The sequence below is a fragment of the Pan paniscus genome, chromosome 13 (genome assembly GCF_029289425.2).
Source record: "Pan paniscus chromosome 13, NHGRI_mPanPan1-v2.0_pri, whole genome shotgun sequence".
Taxonomy (NCBI): Eukaryota; Metazoa; Chordata; class Mammalia; order Primates; family Hominidae; genus Pan; species Pan paniscus.
This window is the reverse complement of record NC_073262.2, coordinates 134,086,135-134,103,237: the sequence shown is the minus strand read 5'-3', so window position 1 is coordinate 134,103,237 and position 17,103 is coordinate 134,086,135.

The window sequence follows — 17,103 nt, the reverse complement described above, 5'->3', positions numbered from 1 at the left end:
GGGCGGGAACCTGCGCACCCGCTGAAAAGACACAGCCTGGGAAACCGCACCCCAGAGGCGGCCTCCGCGGCCAGCCCAGGGGCAGAGGGGCTCTGGGTCTCAGCGTCTGCGGGTGGCAGGTGGCGTCAGGTCTGCACGACGGACGCTGGGAGGCCTGCAGACCCCCCGAGGAGCCACGGCCACCGTGCCTGCTTCCTGAGCACACTCGAGAGGCCCGCGCCCCGGGCAAACTGCATGGACTGTGCTCTGCAGGCGCCGCGGCCTTTCCCCGTTCGCTCTCGAGGCCCCTGCGGCCCCCGTCCTACCCTACCCCAGCTCCTCCAGCAAAGGTCCCCGAACCCGAGGCTTCTGTGCCGCCTTGACAATGGCAGCCCCCTCCTCTGCCACCGCGGGGAAGTCCCGGAGCTCCTAGACTTTGTTCTCTTCTGTTCCCGCCGGGGGCTGCTAGGGAAGCACTCTTAGGGCCGGCCTCCAGCCTTGGGTTCCCGCCCGGGCCTCGCCGCGCGCCTTCCGCTCTCCACGGGGCCTGCAGCCCGGGGCCTGCTGCCCGCCACCCGCTACCCAGGGCTTCCTGCCGGCCGCCAGCGCCACCTGACCCTCCGACGAGAGCCCAGCACTGCCCAACCCAGGCCTTCTGTAGGGTCCCCTCCTCTCCACGTATGGCCCCATTATCCCCACGTGGTCCCCCTCCTCCCCATGGCTGCCCCATGCCCATGTAGGGTCCCCGTTTTCCTTGCGTGGGTTCTTCGTCCTCCCCATGTGGGGTCCCGGTCCTCTCCAGGCTTCTGGAAGGCCGGTGAGCTGGAGACAAGCATGGTCAGGGAGCCCCGGGAAGGCTGAGCAACGGCAGGAAAGGGACGGGCTCAGCGCATTTCTGGGAAGTAAAGTGGCGGGATCCCGAGGCAGCAGGAGTCCTGGCACCCAGGACCACAGTTTGAGAGGCCTGGCGCAAAATGAAAATGCAGGGCTCCTGCTCAGCAGTAACTCAGACGTCAAGATGGCGACAGCAGAGCTTCCAGCCAAGCCCGGAGCCCCGCCAGGTGCAGGCCGCACACCCGCGAACCCGCCCTGCTGCATCTGCGAGTGGGGCGCCCAGGGAGGCGAGGGGCTCTGGGGGCTGCCTGGAGAGGCCTGACCCCTTCCTTTCCCGGAGGCCGCTCCCGAGCTGTGCCAAACCCGGGCTGCCGCGGCGCTGCCACCTGCTGGCCACCTCGGGCCCCTGCCGCGTCCCTCGGAGAGAAGGACCTTGTGTGGAGTGGGCAAGCGGCTTGGTGGCCCGGACCTCACCTTCACAGAAGAGAAGCCAGCCGGGGAGGGAGTTCACATCGGCTACAGCACCCCAGTGACGGTGGCAGCACGTTACTGTCGCTCTTGAACTGTCCTGTGCCTTACATCAGCAAGGTAGAGATGATGACCCCCCACTACAGGTAAGGAAATGAATTAAGAATTGGAGTTTTCTGGCCGGGCGCGGTGGCTCACGCCAGTAATCCCAGCACTCTGGGAGGCTGAGGAGGGTGCATCACCGGAGGTCAGGAGTTCGAGACCAGCCTGGCTAACATGGTGAAAGCCCGACTCTACTAAAAACAAAACAAAAATTAGCCAGGCGTGATGGCGGGCACCTGTAATCCCAGCTACTCAGGAGGCTGAGGCAGGAGAATTGCTTGAACTCGGGAGGCAGAGGTTGCAGTGAGCCGAGAACTCACTGCACTCCAGCCTGGGTGACAGAGTGAGACTCCATCTTAAAAAAAAAAAAAAAATTGGAGTTTTCTGGCTGCCAGAGGCAACGGAGCGGCCTCCCATGACCCTTCTCTGTTCTCCATTTCTCCCCTGATCATTCTCTGGGTACCCGTCTCCCCCGCCACAAACCCCAGTGCTGACTCCCTGGGCTGGGGTGGGGCAGGTGGCCCAGGAACACACTGACATTACCATAACTACTACCTTGCCTGGGCACAGGGGTGAGGCTGTAATCCAGGGACAGTCTGGGGTACTCCTTTGTGGGAGATGGCTTCTGGGAAAGATGTTTTCTAGCTCCCTCTGGACTCTAAGATGTGTAGAGATGAGGTTCATTGCTTGAACCACAGCAAGAGACATTCTGCCACCATGATGAAAGCTGGCCTGAGATGACGCTGACACAGAAGTGGAAAGAAAGACAGGAAGATGGCTGCAGGGTGACACCTGTGAGCTGCTGGATCAAGCCGGGCCTGCAGGGCTGAACTTTGCAGTGAATCCCCTGGACTGTTTAAGTCATGCTGACCAGCCACTTGTGATGAAAGGTGTCATAACTGACACTCTGCCCAAAGCCTCCCAAGTTAGACCCAGGACCGAAGACTTCAGAGGCCACAGTTTATCCCACGGATAACGTGCTGCTTGGAAGATTAATTACTGTCTGAGAAGAACAGCAGGGGAACAGGTGGAGAATAGGGCAGGGACTTGCCTTGGGTTCAGATGCAGCTCCGTACAGAACAGTGACACGGGCAGTTTGTCTTCACCCCTCCCCTACACTGGGGTCCTTTGCCCACTTGCACCTACCTCCCCTAGCTCCAACCTTTCCCCTGCCTCTGTGTCATCCTCTCTCCACCTGAGGGAGGGAATGAGCTGTGTGTTCGTGGCAGCTTCTTCGTGAGACCAGCAGCTCTAAGCTGTGCGTTGAAGAGGTTGGTGAGTGAGCAGGGCGCGGTGGCTCACGCCTGTAATCCCAACACTTTGGGAGGCTGAGGTGGGCGGATCACTTGAGCTCAGGAGCTCACGAGCAGCCTGGCCAACATGGTGAAACTGTCTCTACTAAAAATACAAAAATTAGCCAGGTGTGGTGGCAGGCACCTATAACCCCAGCTACTTGGGAGTCTGAGGCAGAAGAATCACTTGAGCCCAGGAGGTGGAGGTTGCAGTGAGCTAAGATTGCGCCACTGCACTCCAGCCTGGGTGACAGAGGGAGACTCCGTCCCCTCTCCCCACCCATAAAAAAGGCTGGTGAGTGAAACTTGGGCCCCTGCAGGAAAAGCACTGTGGTCCCAGCTGGCTGATGGGTACAGGGACACAGCCCAACCATCAGATGCTGAGCCCCCTGCCCACTTGGAACCCAGCCCAAGAGCTTTTCTTCAGCCCTGGACCCCTGGCGCTGGTGAGCTCTGGTTTCTTCCTGACCTCCACTGGCCACTGGGCTGGAGATCCCCTGTGGGATCCCACCCCAGCCCTGGGGAGGGGCCGGAGGGAAGCTGGAGGCAGAGTGGGCAGCTGCTGAACTCTGAGCTGCCAGAGGTAGTGAACAGGGTTGTCAGACTGTTTCAACTCAAATCCCAACACAGACACAAAAAACCAACAACAATTATAATCCCCAATAAATAAATTTAACATTTTGATCTTTCCCTTTTGTTTCAGAGATAGGGTCTTGCCCTGTTGCCCAGGCTGGAGTGCAGTGGCACAATCACAGCTCACTGCAGCTTTGATCTCCTAGGCTCGAGAGATCTTCCCTGCTCAGCTCCTGAGTAGCTGGGATTATAGGCGTGCACCACCACACCCAGCTAATTTTTTTTAAAAATGTATTTGTAGAGACCAGGTCTTGCTTTGTTGGCCAGGCTGGTCTTGAACTCCTGGGCTCAAGTGATCTGCCCACCTCAGCTCCACAAAGTGATGGTATTACAGGTGTGATCCACTGCACTTGATCCAAAATGTTTAAATTACATAAATCACAAATGCAGGCCTGGCACAATGGCTCACGCCTGTAATCCCAAGACTTTGGGAAGCTGAGGCGGGCGGATCACTTGAGGTCAGGAGTTGAAGACCAGCATGATGAAACCACATCTTTACTAAAAACACAAAAGTTAGGCCGGGTGCTATGGCTCATGCCTGTAATCCTAGCACTTTAGGAAGCCGAGGCAGCAGATCACATGAGGTCAGGAGTTCAGGACCAGCCTGGCCAACATAGTGAAACCCCATCTCTACTAAAAATACAAAAATTAGCCAGGTGTGGTGGCACATGCCTGTAGTCCCAGCTACTTGGGAGTCTGAGGTAGGAGAATTGCTTGAACCCAGGAGGTTACAGTGAGACGAGATAGCACTACTGCACTCCAGCCAGAGGGTGACTCTGTCTCCAAAAAAAAAAAAAAAAAAAAAAACCAAAGGCAAACCCTAACCCTATTAAGAAGAAAATGAGTCTGTTTCATCTCCCCAGCCTCCTCACTGCCCCATCAATTTCCAGTTACATTTTGTCACACATTATATGGGAAATTTCCCAGTAATCCACATTATAGCCAAGAGTTTCAATTATATTGCATGACCTCTTGATTTTATTATTATTTTGTGATTTTTTTTTTTTTTTGAGACGGACTCTCTCGCTCTGTCATCCAGGCAGAGTGCAGTGGCGCGATATCTACTCACTGCAGCCTCCCCCTCCCAAAGTGCTGGGATTACAAGCCTGAGCCACCATGCCTGGCCTATTACCTCATCTTTTAAAGCTCACGTCTTACTATCTAACCAAATCTGCTGTTACCATCAGTTTACTTACGCATCTTTTCACGGTGGTGATTGACACAGGAGGTAAAAGCGAATATTGAAGTGGATTTAACAATGTGCAATGGCGGGAGGTGTTTCCTGGAGGGAGCCTGCTGACTCCTGTAACAGGAGGATCTGAAGGGAGCTTTTTCTTTCTAGACTCCCCGTGTCCCCTGGGCAGTGGCCACAGCCACTTCATTGTTCCGAAGCTCACCCTCTAATCCAGCTTCCATGAAGCACCCAGAGGGATCTTCTCAAAATATTATATAAGATCGTGTCACTCTCTGGCCTAAAACTGTTCAGTGGCTTCCACTGGACTTCAGTCCCTCAAACCCCTACCTGCCTCTCCAGCCCCATTTGCCACCTCTTCCTATCCCGTGGATAAGATTGAGATACTTAGTCTTCAAGCCCCTCAGTCTCCCTTGAGGCTCCGAAGGTCCCAGTCCTCTCTCTCAGGCTGCCTACAGCGCTTTCCTCTCCCCTACCAGGCTGACAGATCCCACGGCCCTTCCAGGCCCACCTGAAATGGCATTTCCTCTACAAGGCTCTCCCTAATTCTCAGGTTCACTCCAGAAATGCTTGTGGAGCTCCTGCCCTGTGCCAGGCATCAGACTAGGCCCGAACCCTCCGTGGGGAGCATTGTAGATGCTGGTGATGGGGGTGGAGAGGTGGTGGGAGTCAAATACTCACGCTCATGTTCTTAGAGGGAGAATTGAGACTTGGCGCTGGCCGTGAGTGTGGCTAGGTGAATCGGAAGATTTAAAAGACAGCCAGTGAGGCTGGAGGGCAGAGAGTCAGGGGGCAGTTGGGAGTGGCTCGAATTGCCCTGGTAGTGCAAAGGTGTTGAGACCGGTTAAAATTCTGGAGCTCCTGTGGAGGTAGAATCGACTGGCATTACATGTTTGCCAAGCTACCTTCTCATTCAGCCTCTGCTGTAGGTCTGCAAATAATCCAGTCCTGGTCCAGTGAGAGCTGTATTTCTCCTTGAAGTTAATACATTTTTAATATGAAAATTTTTATTGCAATATAATTCATAACAGTAATAGCCACCCTCTTAAGGGTACAGTTAAGTGGGGCTTTTTGGTATATTCACAAAGTTGCACAGCCATCACAACTACCTAGAACGTTTTCATCGCCTCAAAAAGAGACCCCATACCCATTAGCAGCCACTCCCTATTCCCTTCTGCCCCTGGCAACCACTAATCTGCCCTCTATCTACAGATTTGCTGATTCTGGATATGTCATATAAATGGAATCATAAAATATTTGGTATTTGCATCTGGCTTCTTTCACTTAGCATGTTTTCAAAGTTCATCTACGTTGCAGATTAGTACTTTTTTTTATTGCTAAGTAACATTCCACTGTATGGATATATCACAATTTGTTTATCCATTCATCAGCTGATAGACATTTAAGTTGTTTTGCTTTTTCTTTATTATAAATAATGCTGCAGGGCTGGGTGTGGTGGCTTACGCCTGTAATCCCAACACTTTGGGAGGCAGAGGTGGGAGGATCTCTGGAGCTCAGGAGTTTTGAGACCAGTGTGGGTAGAATAGTGAGACCTCAATTCTACAAAAAATTAGCGCAGTGTGGTGGCAAGTGCCTGTAGTCCTAGCTACTTAGGAGGCTGAGGTGGGAGGATCGCTTGAGCCCAGAAGGCAGAGATTGCAGTGAACTGAGATCACGCCACTGCACTCTAGCCTGGGGAACAGAGCAAGACTGTCTCATGGAAAAAAAAAAAAAAGTTGCTATGAACATTTGTGGACAAGTTTTGTTATGGACATGTGCTTTCATTTCTCTTGGCTATATACCTAGGAGGAGATTTGCTGGATTGTAAGGCTACTCTGTGTTTAACCATTTGAGGAACTGCCACACTGTTTTCCAAAGCAGTTGCACTATTTAACATTGCTATCAGCAGCGTACGAAAGTTCCAATTTCGGCTGGGTGCAGTGGCTCACGCCTGTAATCCCAGCACTTTGGGAGGCCAAGGTGGGTGGATCACGAGGTCAGGAGATCAAGACCATTCTGGCTAACACAGTGAAACCCTGTCTCTATTAAAAATACAAAAAATTAGCCGGGCATGGTGGCACGTGCCTGTAGTGCCAGCTACTCAGGAGGCTGAGGCAGGAGAATCGCTTGAACCCAGGAGGCAGAGGTTGCAGTGAGCCAAGATCGTGCCACTGCACTCCAGCCTGGGCGACAGAGCGAGACTCCATCTCAAAAAAAAAAAAAAAAAAGAAAAAGTTCCAATTTCACTACATCCTTACCAATACCTGCTTTTCACTGACTCTTTTCTTTTTGCAGAGATGGGGTCTCATTATGTTGCCCGAGCTGGTCTCAAACTCTTCAGTTCAAGCGATCCTCCCATCTCAGCCTCCCAAAGTGCTAGGATTACAGATGTGAGCCACTATGCCCAGCCTTAGCTGACTTTTTAATTATAGCCATTATACTGGGTGTGAAGATGTAGCTTTTTTTTTTCCTGAGATAGGGGTCTTGCTATGTTGCCCAGGCTAGTCTTGAACTCCTAGCCTCAAGCAATCCTCCTGCCTTAGCCTCCAGAGTAGCTGAGATAGATGTAGTTTATTGTGGTTTTGATTTGTATTTCCCTGATGGCTAATAACGTTGAGCATCTTTTCATGTTCTTATTCACTATTTGTATATATTTGGAAAAATGCCCTTTGCCCATTTTACAATTGGCTTGTTTTTTTTGTCATCAGATAGTAGGTCTTTATATTCTGGATATTAACTCTTTATCAGATATATGATTTGCAAGTATTTTCTCCTATTCTGTAGATTATCTTTTCATTTTTTTCTTGGCCATTTATTCTTAAACTTTTATGTAAATTTTAGGATCAGCTTGTTGATTTTTAGGATCAGCTTGTTGATTTCCACAAAAATCAATTCCTGAAATTTTGACAGGAATTGTGTAGAATCTGTTTATTAATTTGGGGAGTATTGTCATCCTAACAAAATTAAATCTTCTGATCCATGAACATGGGAAGTGTTTCCATTTATTAGGTCTTTATTTCTATGTTGTTTTGCAGTTTTGAATGTTTGTCTTGCACTTCTTTTGTTAACTTTATTTATAAGTATAATGTTTCTTTTTGATGCGGTTGTAAATTGAATTTTTTTAATTCAATTTTTGATTGTTCATTGCTATTGATAGAAACACCCTTGATTTTTACATATTGATTTTGTATCTTTTGTATCTTGCTGAACTTTTTATTAGCTCTAATAGTTTTTTTTGTGTGTGTGTATCCCATTGGATTTTCTATACACAAGATCATGTTATCTGCAAATAGAGATAGTTTTATTTCTTTTTTTTTTCTTGCCTAATTGCCCTGGATGGCACCCCCAGTACAATTTGAATAGAAGTGATGAGAGCAGATACCTTTGCATTGTTCCTGATCTTAAAGCTTTCAGTCTTTCACACTGGGTTAGATGTTTTTGTAGATGCCCTTTATCAGATTGAGGAAGTACCCGTCTACTGTTTTGTTCAGTGTTTTGCTTTTTATTAAACATGAAAGGGTGTCAGTTTTTGTGAGCTCTTCCTGCATCTGTTGAGATAATTATATGCCTTTTGTCCTTTATGCCTTTTGTCCTTTATGGTTAACACATTTTTATTTATTTATTTGTTTTGACACGGAGTCTCATTCTGTCACCCAGGCTGGAGTGCAGTGGCACAATCTCAGCTCACTGCAATCTCCGTCTCCCGGGTTCAAGTGAGTCTCCTGCCTTAGCCTGCCATGTAGCTGGGACTACAGTTGCAGGCCACCATGCCCGGCTAATTTTTGTATTTTTGATGGAGATGGGGTTTCACCATGTTGACCAGGCTGGTCTCGAACTCCTGGCCTCAAGTGATCCGCCCACCTCGGCCTCCCAAAGGGCTGAGATTACAGGCATGAGCCACCATGCCCAGCCGGTTAACACATTTTTAAAAGCAGTTACCTAGACAGGGTAGAGAAGTAGGAACCAGGAAAATGGAAGACAAGCGCAAGAGAGACTTTTAACTGTCTTTTATTTATTTTATTTTATTTTATTTTGAGATGAGGTCTCTCTATATGCAGTGGCTATTCGCAGGCATGATCTGGCTTGGCTGGAAGTGGTAGCTCACACCTGTAATCCCAACACTTTGGGAGGCCAAGGCAGGCAAATCATGTGAGGTCAGGAGTTCGAGACCAGCCTGACCAATATGGTGAAACCTTGTCTCTACTAAAAATACAAAAATTAGCGAGATGTGGTGGCGCATGCCTGTAATCCCAGCTACTTGGGAGGCTGAGGCAGGGAATTGCTTGAACCCAGGAGGCGGAGTTTGCAGTGAGCCGAGGTCACGCTAGTACACTCCAGCCTGGGTGACAGAGCGAGACTCTGTCTCAAAAAAAAAAAAAAAAAAAAAGATCTAGCTCACTATAGCCTTGAACTCCTGGTCTCAAGCTAGTCTCCTGCCTCAGCATCCTGAGTAGCTGGGACTATAGGCACACCACAGCACCTGGCACCTTTTATAATTTTTGGTTTCTTGGATGTATTTATTACACAAAAAATTAAATAACAATAATTATTATTATTTTGAGATGGAATCTCGCTCTGTCGCCCAGGCTGGAGTGCAGTGGTGCCATCTCAGCTCACTACAACCTCTGCCTCCCAGGTTGAAGCAGCTCTCCTGCCTCAGCCTCCTGAGTAGCTAGGATTACAGCCACCACACACAGCTAATTTTTCTATTTGTAGTAGAGACGGAGTTTCATCATGTTAGTCAGGCTGGTCTTGAACTCCTGACCTCAAGTGATCTGCCTGCCTTGGCCTCTCAAAGTCCTGGGATTACAGGAGCGAGCCACCACTAAATTATCTTTAAAAATTTTTATATATGGTACTAGATGTATCCATGAAATAAATATTTTGATAAAATTAAATAAAATGTACTATCTTAACCATTTTTAAGTGTATAGTTCAGTATAGTCACATTGTTGTGCAACCTATTTCTAGAACTTTTTCATCTTGCAAAACTGCAACTCTTGGGCTGGACACAGTGGCTTATGCCTGTAATCTCAGCATTTTGGGATGCCAAGGTGAGAGGATTTCTTTTTTTTTTTTCTCTGTTGCCGAGGCTGGAGTGCAGTGGCCCCATCTCAGCTCACTGCAACCTCCGTCTCCTGGACTCAAGCTGTCCTCCCACCTCAGCCTCCCAAGTAGCTGGGACTCCAGGAATGCGCCACCACATCTGGCTAATTTTTGCGTTTTGTTTGTTTGTTTTTCGAGATGGAGTTTTGCTCTTGTTGCCCAGGCTGGAGTGCAATGGCGCGATCTCAGCTTACTGCAACCTCTGCTTCCCAGGTTCAAATGATTCTCCTGCCTCAGCTTCCCGAGTAGCTGGGATTACAGGTGCCCGCCACCATGCCCGGCTAAGTTTTGTATTTTTAGTAGAGACAGGGTTTCACCATGTTAGGCTGGTCTCGAACTGCTGACCTCAGGTGATCCACCTGCCTCAGCCTCCCAAAGTGCTGGGATTACAGGTGTGAGCAACTGCACCCGGCAAAATTTTTGTATTTTTTTGTAGAGAAGGGGTTTTGCTATGTTGCCTAGGCTGGTCTCAAACTCCTGAGCTGAAGTGATCTGTCCGCCTTGGCCTCCCAAAGTGTTGGGATTACAATCGTGAGTCACTGCGCCCAGCCCAGGAGTATTTCTTGAGTCCCCAGTAGTTCAAGACCAGCCTAGGCAACATACAGAGACCTTGTCTCTACTAAAAAAAAAAAAAAGAAAAAAAAGAAGAAAAATTAGCTGAGCGTAGTGGTGCAGACCTGTAGTCCCAGCTACATGGGAGGCTGAGAGGGGAGGATCACTTGAGCCTGGGAGATAAAGGCTGCAGTGAGCCAGGACTGCACCATTGCACTCCAGCTTGGGTGACAGAGTGAGACGCTGTCTCAAAAAAAAACAAAAACAGAAAACAAAAAAATACCCCTGAAAATGTGTACCCATTAAACACCTCCCATCTCCCCAGCCCTTGGCAACCACTATTCTACTTTCTGTTTCTTTGAGTTTGACTACTCTAGATATCTTCTATAAGTGAAATCATACAGTATTTTTTTGTATGTGACTGTCTTATTTCACTTAGCACAATGTCTTCAAAGTTCATCCATGTTGTAGCGTGTGTCGGACTGGATTTCCTTTCTTTCTTCTCTCTCTCTCTCTTTCCTTCTTTCGGAGTCTCGTTCTGTTGCCCAGGCTGGAGTGCAGTGGCACAATCTCTGTTCACAGCAACCTCCACCTCCTGGGTTCCAGCGATTTTCCTGCCTCAGCCTCCAGAGTAGCTGGGTTTACAGGCGTCCACCACCACCCACGGCTAATTTTTGCATTTTTAGTAGAGATGGGGTTTCACCATGTTGGCCAGGCTGGTCTCAAACTCCTGACCTCAAGTGATCCACCCACATCGGCTTCCCAAAGTGCTGGGATTACAGGAGTGAGCCACTGTGCCTGGCCTTCTATTTTTAATTTTTGAGGAACTGCCTTACTGTTTTCTCTGGCAGCTGCACCATTTTACATTCCCACCAGCAATGCATAAGGATTCCAATTTCTCCACATCCTCACCAACAACTGTTATTTTCCTTTTCCTCCTCCTCTTCCTCTTCTTCCTCCTCCTCTTCCTCTTCTTCCTCCTCCTCTTCCTCCTCCTCTTCTCACTCCTCTTCTTCCTCTTCTTCTCTTCGACAGAGTTTCAGTCTTCTTGCCCAGGCTGGAGTGCAATGGTGCGATCTTGGCTTACCTCAACCTCTGCCTCCCAGGTTCAAGTGATTCTTCTGCCTCAGCCTCCTGAGTAGCTGGGATTACAGGTGCATGTCACAACGCCCACCTAATTTTTGTATTTTTGGTAGAGACGGGGTTTCACCATGTTGGTCAGGCTGGTCTCGAACTCCTGACCTCAGGTGATCCACCCGCCTCAGCCTCCCAAAGTGCTGGGATTACATACATGAGCCACTGCGCCTGGCCCCATCTCTCTTGACAAAAAAAAAAAAGCAGCAGCTCACAGTGGAGTGGGGAGACACGCATGAGCATGCTCACCCATGAGTGTTGTGCAGCTGGTGCAGTAGCACAAGGAGAAGGACCTGACCCAGCCTGGGGATTACAGGGAGGACCCCAGGAAGGTGGTTTAGTCCTGAAGGACGATCAGGAGGCCAGAGATGGAGGGGGTCATCTCAGGCAGGGGAAGGAGCACAAGAAGTGGTGGAGGTGGGACAGAGGCCAGCGGGCCCCCTGGAAGAAGATGGACAGTCCAGTTGGCTTGGAGTCTGAGCACAGGCCCAGGACTAGGGTGAGATAAGTGAGGCAGTTGTCTTGCACACAGAATTTAAGGTCCCAAAGTCAGTGATCAATATAATATTTTAGTGCAATATTTAAAAATAAAAATGCAAGAAAATCCATGATGAACAAAATATCAAATTTTAAACGACACAATCAGTGACAGTGCTGTGCAAGCCACAGTGCATCCTGAGGCAAAAGAAATGTCAGTGATAGTCATCTGTGTTCATTTAAAAATCTGATTTTAAGCAGGACATGGTGGTTCATGCCTGTAATCCCAGCACTTTGGGAGGCTGAGGTGGGTAGATCACCTGAGGTCAGGAGTTCGAGACCAGCCTGGACAACATGGTGAAACCCTGTCTCTATTAAAAATACAAAAATTAGCCAAGCGTGGTGGCGCGCGCAGTGGCAGGCGCCTGTAATTCCAGCTACTCAGGAAGCTCCCGCTTCAACCTGGGAGGCGGAGGTTGCAGTGAGCTATGATTGTGCCACTGCACTCCAGCCTAGGTGACAAAGCGAGACTCCATCTCAAAAAAAAAAAAAAAAAAAAAATTAGCTGGGCATGGTGGTGGGCGCCTGTAGTCCCAGCTACTTGGGAAGCTGAGGCAGGATAATTGCTTGAGCCGGGGAGGCGGAGGTTGCAGTGAGCTGAGATCGTGCCACTGCACTCCAGCCTGGGCGACAGAGTGAGACTCCGTCTCAGGGAAAAACAAAAACAAAATTTAAAAAACACATAAAATAAAATTCTGATTTTGACTGGGCGTGGTGGCTCATGCCTGTAAGCCCAGCACTTTGGGAGGCTGAGGAGGGAGGATGACTTGAGCCCAGGAGTTTGAAACCAGCCTGGGCAACATGGCAAGACCCCATCTCTACAAAAAATTAAAAGATTAGCCTGGCATAGTGGAACATGCCTGTAGTCCCAGCTACTTGGGGGGCTGAGGTTGGAGGATCCCTTGAGTTTGGGAGGCAGAGATTGCAGTGAGCCAAAGTGACAACACTGCACTCCAGCCTGGGTAACAGAGTGAGACTCTGCCTCAAAAATAATAAAATAAATAAAATTCTGACTTTTTTGTTCATCATGGATTTTCCCCAGTAATTAAAAAATATTGCATTGAAATATTATTTATCTTGATGATTGAGTTTTTTGGCATCCCTTAAGTGTTGTGCCTGAGGCAAGTGCCTTACCTCACCCTAGACCCCCTCTCTGCAGCAGGAAGGGGTTTTCTTTGAGACAGAGTCTTGCTCTGTCACCCAGGCTGGTGTGCAGTGGTCTCGGCTCACTGCAACCTCCACCTCCCAGGTTCAAGCAATTCTCCTGCCTTGGCCTCCCGAGTAGCTGGGACTACAGGCACACGCCACCAGCCCTGGCTAATTTTTGTATTTTTAGTAGAGACGAGGTTTCACTATATGTTGACCAGGCTGGCCTCGAACTCCTGACCTCGTGATCCACCTGCCTTGGCCTTCCAAAATGCTGGGATTACAGGAGTGAGCCACTGGCCTCAGGAAGGGGTTTTCAATGTGGGTTGAGGCACTTGGATTTTCTGCTGCTGGCAGTCAGAAGTCACTGAAATCCCTTAATTAGAAGAATGTGTTTTTATCTGCTGCTGAGGAAAACTGATGTGGCTGCCACATGGTAGGTTAAGATACAGGGCAAGACAGGTCAGGGTGGCTGACTTGGAATGGCTGGGTTAATCCAGGCGGGAACTTGAGCAGGGGCAGTAAGAGAAGGGCGGTGGAAAGCAGAGTGGACCCACTCCAAAGACACTCGAAGCCCAGGCTGGGGTGACTGGGAGCTGAGGGAGAGGTCAGGGTCTAGACAATGCTATGATCTGAATGCTGGTGTCCCTCCAAATTCATATGTTGAAAGCTAATCCCCAAGGCAAGAGTATGAAGAGGTGGTGCCTGTAGGAGGTGATTAGCTCCGGAGGCTCCGCCCTTGAGAATGGGATTAATGTCCTTTTAAAAGGGGCTCACAGGAGCCTGTGGGCTCCTTCTGCCTCTGAAGAAGCAGCAAAAAGGGCACCGTCTAGGAGAGAGGTCTTCACAGACACCAAATCTGCCAGTGCTTTGATCTTGGATATCCAGCCTCCAGAACTGTAACACATTTCTTTTTTTTTTTTTTTTAATTTTTTTTCTTTTTTTAAAATTTATTATTATTATACTTTAAGTTTTAGGGTACATGTGCACAATGTGCAGGTAACACATTTCTGTTGTTTATAAAGGACCCCGTCTAAAGTTATAGCAGCTCCAGCAGACTAAGATAACGTACTGGCTCTTGGCTAGGTAAGCTGGGAGCTGTCTCTCCTTTATTGAGGTAGGAAAGACAGCAGTTCAGGGGTGGAGGAAGAGGCTGAATTCACAGTGGGACACTCTACTTGGAGTCTGAAGTTTTATAGGGCACCAAAGGGAGATGTCTGCTAAGCCACTGGGTTAATGAGGAAGAAAGTTGCTCCTGAAGAAACCCTGATTTGGGAACCTTCAGATGGCACTGCCCATGGGAAGGTGGAGCCGCTGTGGAGGAGTGGCCCCAAGTAGGTGGGGTACACACAGATGGTAGCTGAGGCCACCAGATAAGGGTGTTACCAGTGAGAGAAAGTCGAGGGGAGAGAAAGGTGCAAACACTCTTCTTTGAGAAAGGAAGAAGGTAGGCAAAGAGGAAAGAGGCCAGGAGAGAGAAGTGTCAGGGAGGCAGAGGGGAAGCTCCAAGGAGGATGTGGTCAAGAGACAGAAGCTGCAGAAGGGTCAAGAGAGATGAGAGATAAGGTCTGCAAGGGGTCCTTCTGGCTAGCAACAAAGAGCGTGTTGTAGGGCACCTACAGGGGCAGGGTTGTAGGGCACCTGCAGGGGCTGGGAGCCTGGGGGACCTGGTGGAGCTGGGAGCAACTGTTGTCAACTCTTCCCAAGAGCTTGTTCCTGAAAAAGGCAATGGAAGGGAAGGAGGTATTGAAATGGCAGGTGGCAGGCCAGGCGTGGTGGCTCACGCCTGTAATCCCAGCACTTTGGGAGGCTGAGGCAGGCGAATCAGGAGATCAGGAGATGGAGACCATCCTGGCTAACACGGTGAAACCCTGTCTCTACTAAAAATACAAAAAATTAGCCAGGCGTGGTGGTGGGCGCCTGTAGTCCCAGCTACTCGGGAGGCTGAGGCAGGGGAATCGCTTGAACACAGGAGGCGGAGCTTGCAGTGAGCCGAGATCACGCCACTGCACTCCAGCCTGGGCAACAGAGCAAGACTCTGTCTCAAAAACAAACAAATAAAAAATACAAAAAGTAGCTGGGCGTGGTAGCAAACGCCTGTAGTCTTAGCTACTTAAGGGGCTGAGGTGGGAGGATCACCTGAGCCTGGGATATCGAGGCTGCAGTGAGCTGTGTTAACACCACTGGACTCCAGCCTGGCCAACAGAGTGAGTCCAAAAACACACACACACACACCCCCACACCCCCACACACCCACACACCAAAAAACACAAAAAAGTGGCGAGTGACAGCTGAGGAGATCACTGTAGTGGGACCCCCAGGCGGAGGTGAGGAGGGGCTCGCTGGCACAGGGGAAGGGGTGCTATAGAGAAAGACTCTGGTTTCCTTGGGGCTTTGGAGTGGCAGAGAGAGCTCAGGATGTCTGCAAATGTATGGAAATCAGAGGGTGGGAATCCCTCTGGGAGGTTTGTCCTTCCCTATGAAGGAGAAGATAGAGTAACTCTGTTGACAGGGAGGGCAGAGAAGGAGAGGTGAGGGGCCTGAGGGAAGAGGCTTGGCATAGAGGCTGGGGAGAGGGAAATGAGAGCGTTCAGGAGCTCCTGGAAGATGATCTGGGCTAGCAGCTGGGCTGCTACCAGGGCAGCTGCTGGGAGGGCAGGGCATTTGGAGGCCCCAAATCTGCATCATCACAGATTTCTCTCCAGCAGGGCCCAACCTCCTGGATGGAGAGGCCTGGGAGGTGCAGCAGGGAAGTTGGGGATGACGTTGATCTGGGGCCCACAACACCCTCCTCCAGCAGGCTCAGGGGCCTGCGGTTGTTGGCAACGGGCTGACTCTACCTCTGGGTGAACAGGTGAAGCTTCTTGGGCTGCCTCGGGAAGACAAAGGCTGGGTTCTCTGGCTCCGGCTCCTGGGACCCTGAGACACAGATGCCTCCTCAGGGAAAGACTCGCTAACACACTAAGCAAGGCCTGGCAAGGGAGGAAGAGCTTAGGGTCCCCCTTTGACATCTGGGGGAAAGTGTTGGGGAAGATCTGGGCAGTATCCAAAGGCCTCAGTGAACCCAAAGACAGAAGGAAGACAGAAGGAGGCTGGACTGGTAAAGGGAACTTCATAGCAGACACCCCAGGCCTTCGCACTCAGCAGACCTGGAGCTCTGGAAGCTGAGGCTGTGAACTCCCTCCCGGCCAGCTGGGGTGCCCAGCCCTGCCCTGCTCGGCCTACATGGCAGGGACTCACCCTGCAGGCTTTGTGGGCTGGGTGCTGGCTGGGTCTGGCCAGCCCTACCTGCAACTCAGGGGGAGGAGCAGGAGCAGGGGAGACACAGGATGTCCCCAACCTCCTGACCTTCTGAAGCTTCCCTGGCATCAGCCCGGGCCCTCATCATAGCCTTCAGTGGAAGAGCCTGGAAGGGGGGCAGCTGCTTCCTGCTCAGTCCCCTCGGCTTCTCAGCAATTCTATCCCTCATGTCACCACGTCCCTGCGCTAAGCTCCCTCTTTTTTAAATACTCAATGTGATTTTTCTTGGCTAGTTGGAGCCTAACTGAGACACTTATTTCCTAGAAGCCCAGTCCTGGGAAGTGGAGTTAATCCTTGGAAGCCTGCAGACCCCCTCCAGTGGGCTGTCAGATCCTAGCATGAGTATGAGGCCCACTATGGCCGACTGGGTCTCAGGGGTCAGAAGTGCCCATGGGTGTCCCAAGTGGGTGCCTCACTACACAGGTTTCATGGGGGGCAGCCAGGCCACAGCAGCAGACAGAGTTGGGCCGGGTCCATGCAGGCCCGAAGAAGCAGCCAGTGGCCACTCAAGGCAGTGGTACCCCTGCAGCTTCTTGGCTGGTGTCTGAGACTAGTCACACTCCCCACAATAATTAGAGCCATGCTCACACCTCTCCCCACCATCTAGTTCTTCCTCTGCTAAAACGTGGAGCACTGTCTCCCAGCCTTGGAGCTCAGGGGCAGCAGATAACCTGAGCCAGCTGGAGCAGGTGGGGTCGCTCTTGGCTGGAACTGCCATGGAAAACCCCAACCAAAGACAGCACTTGGGAGAACATCTATGAAAATGTAAAAGTCCATACCCTTGACCCAGCTGTTCTACAGATATGATTTGTGTAAAATAACGCAAGT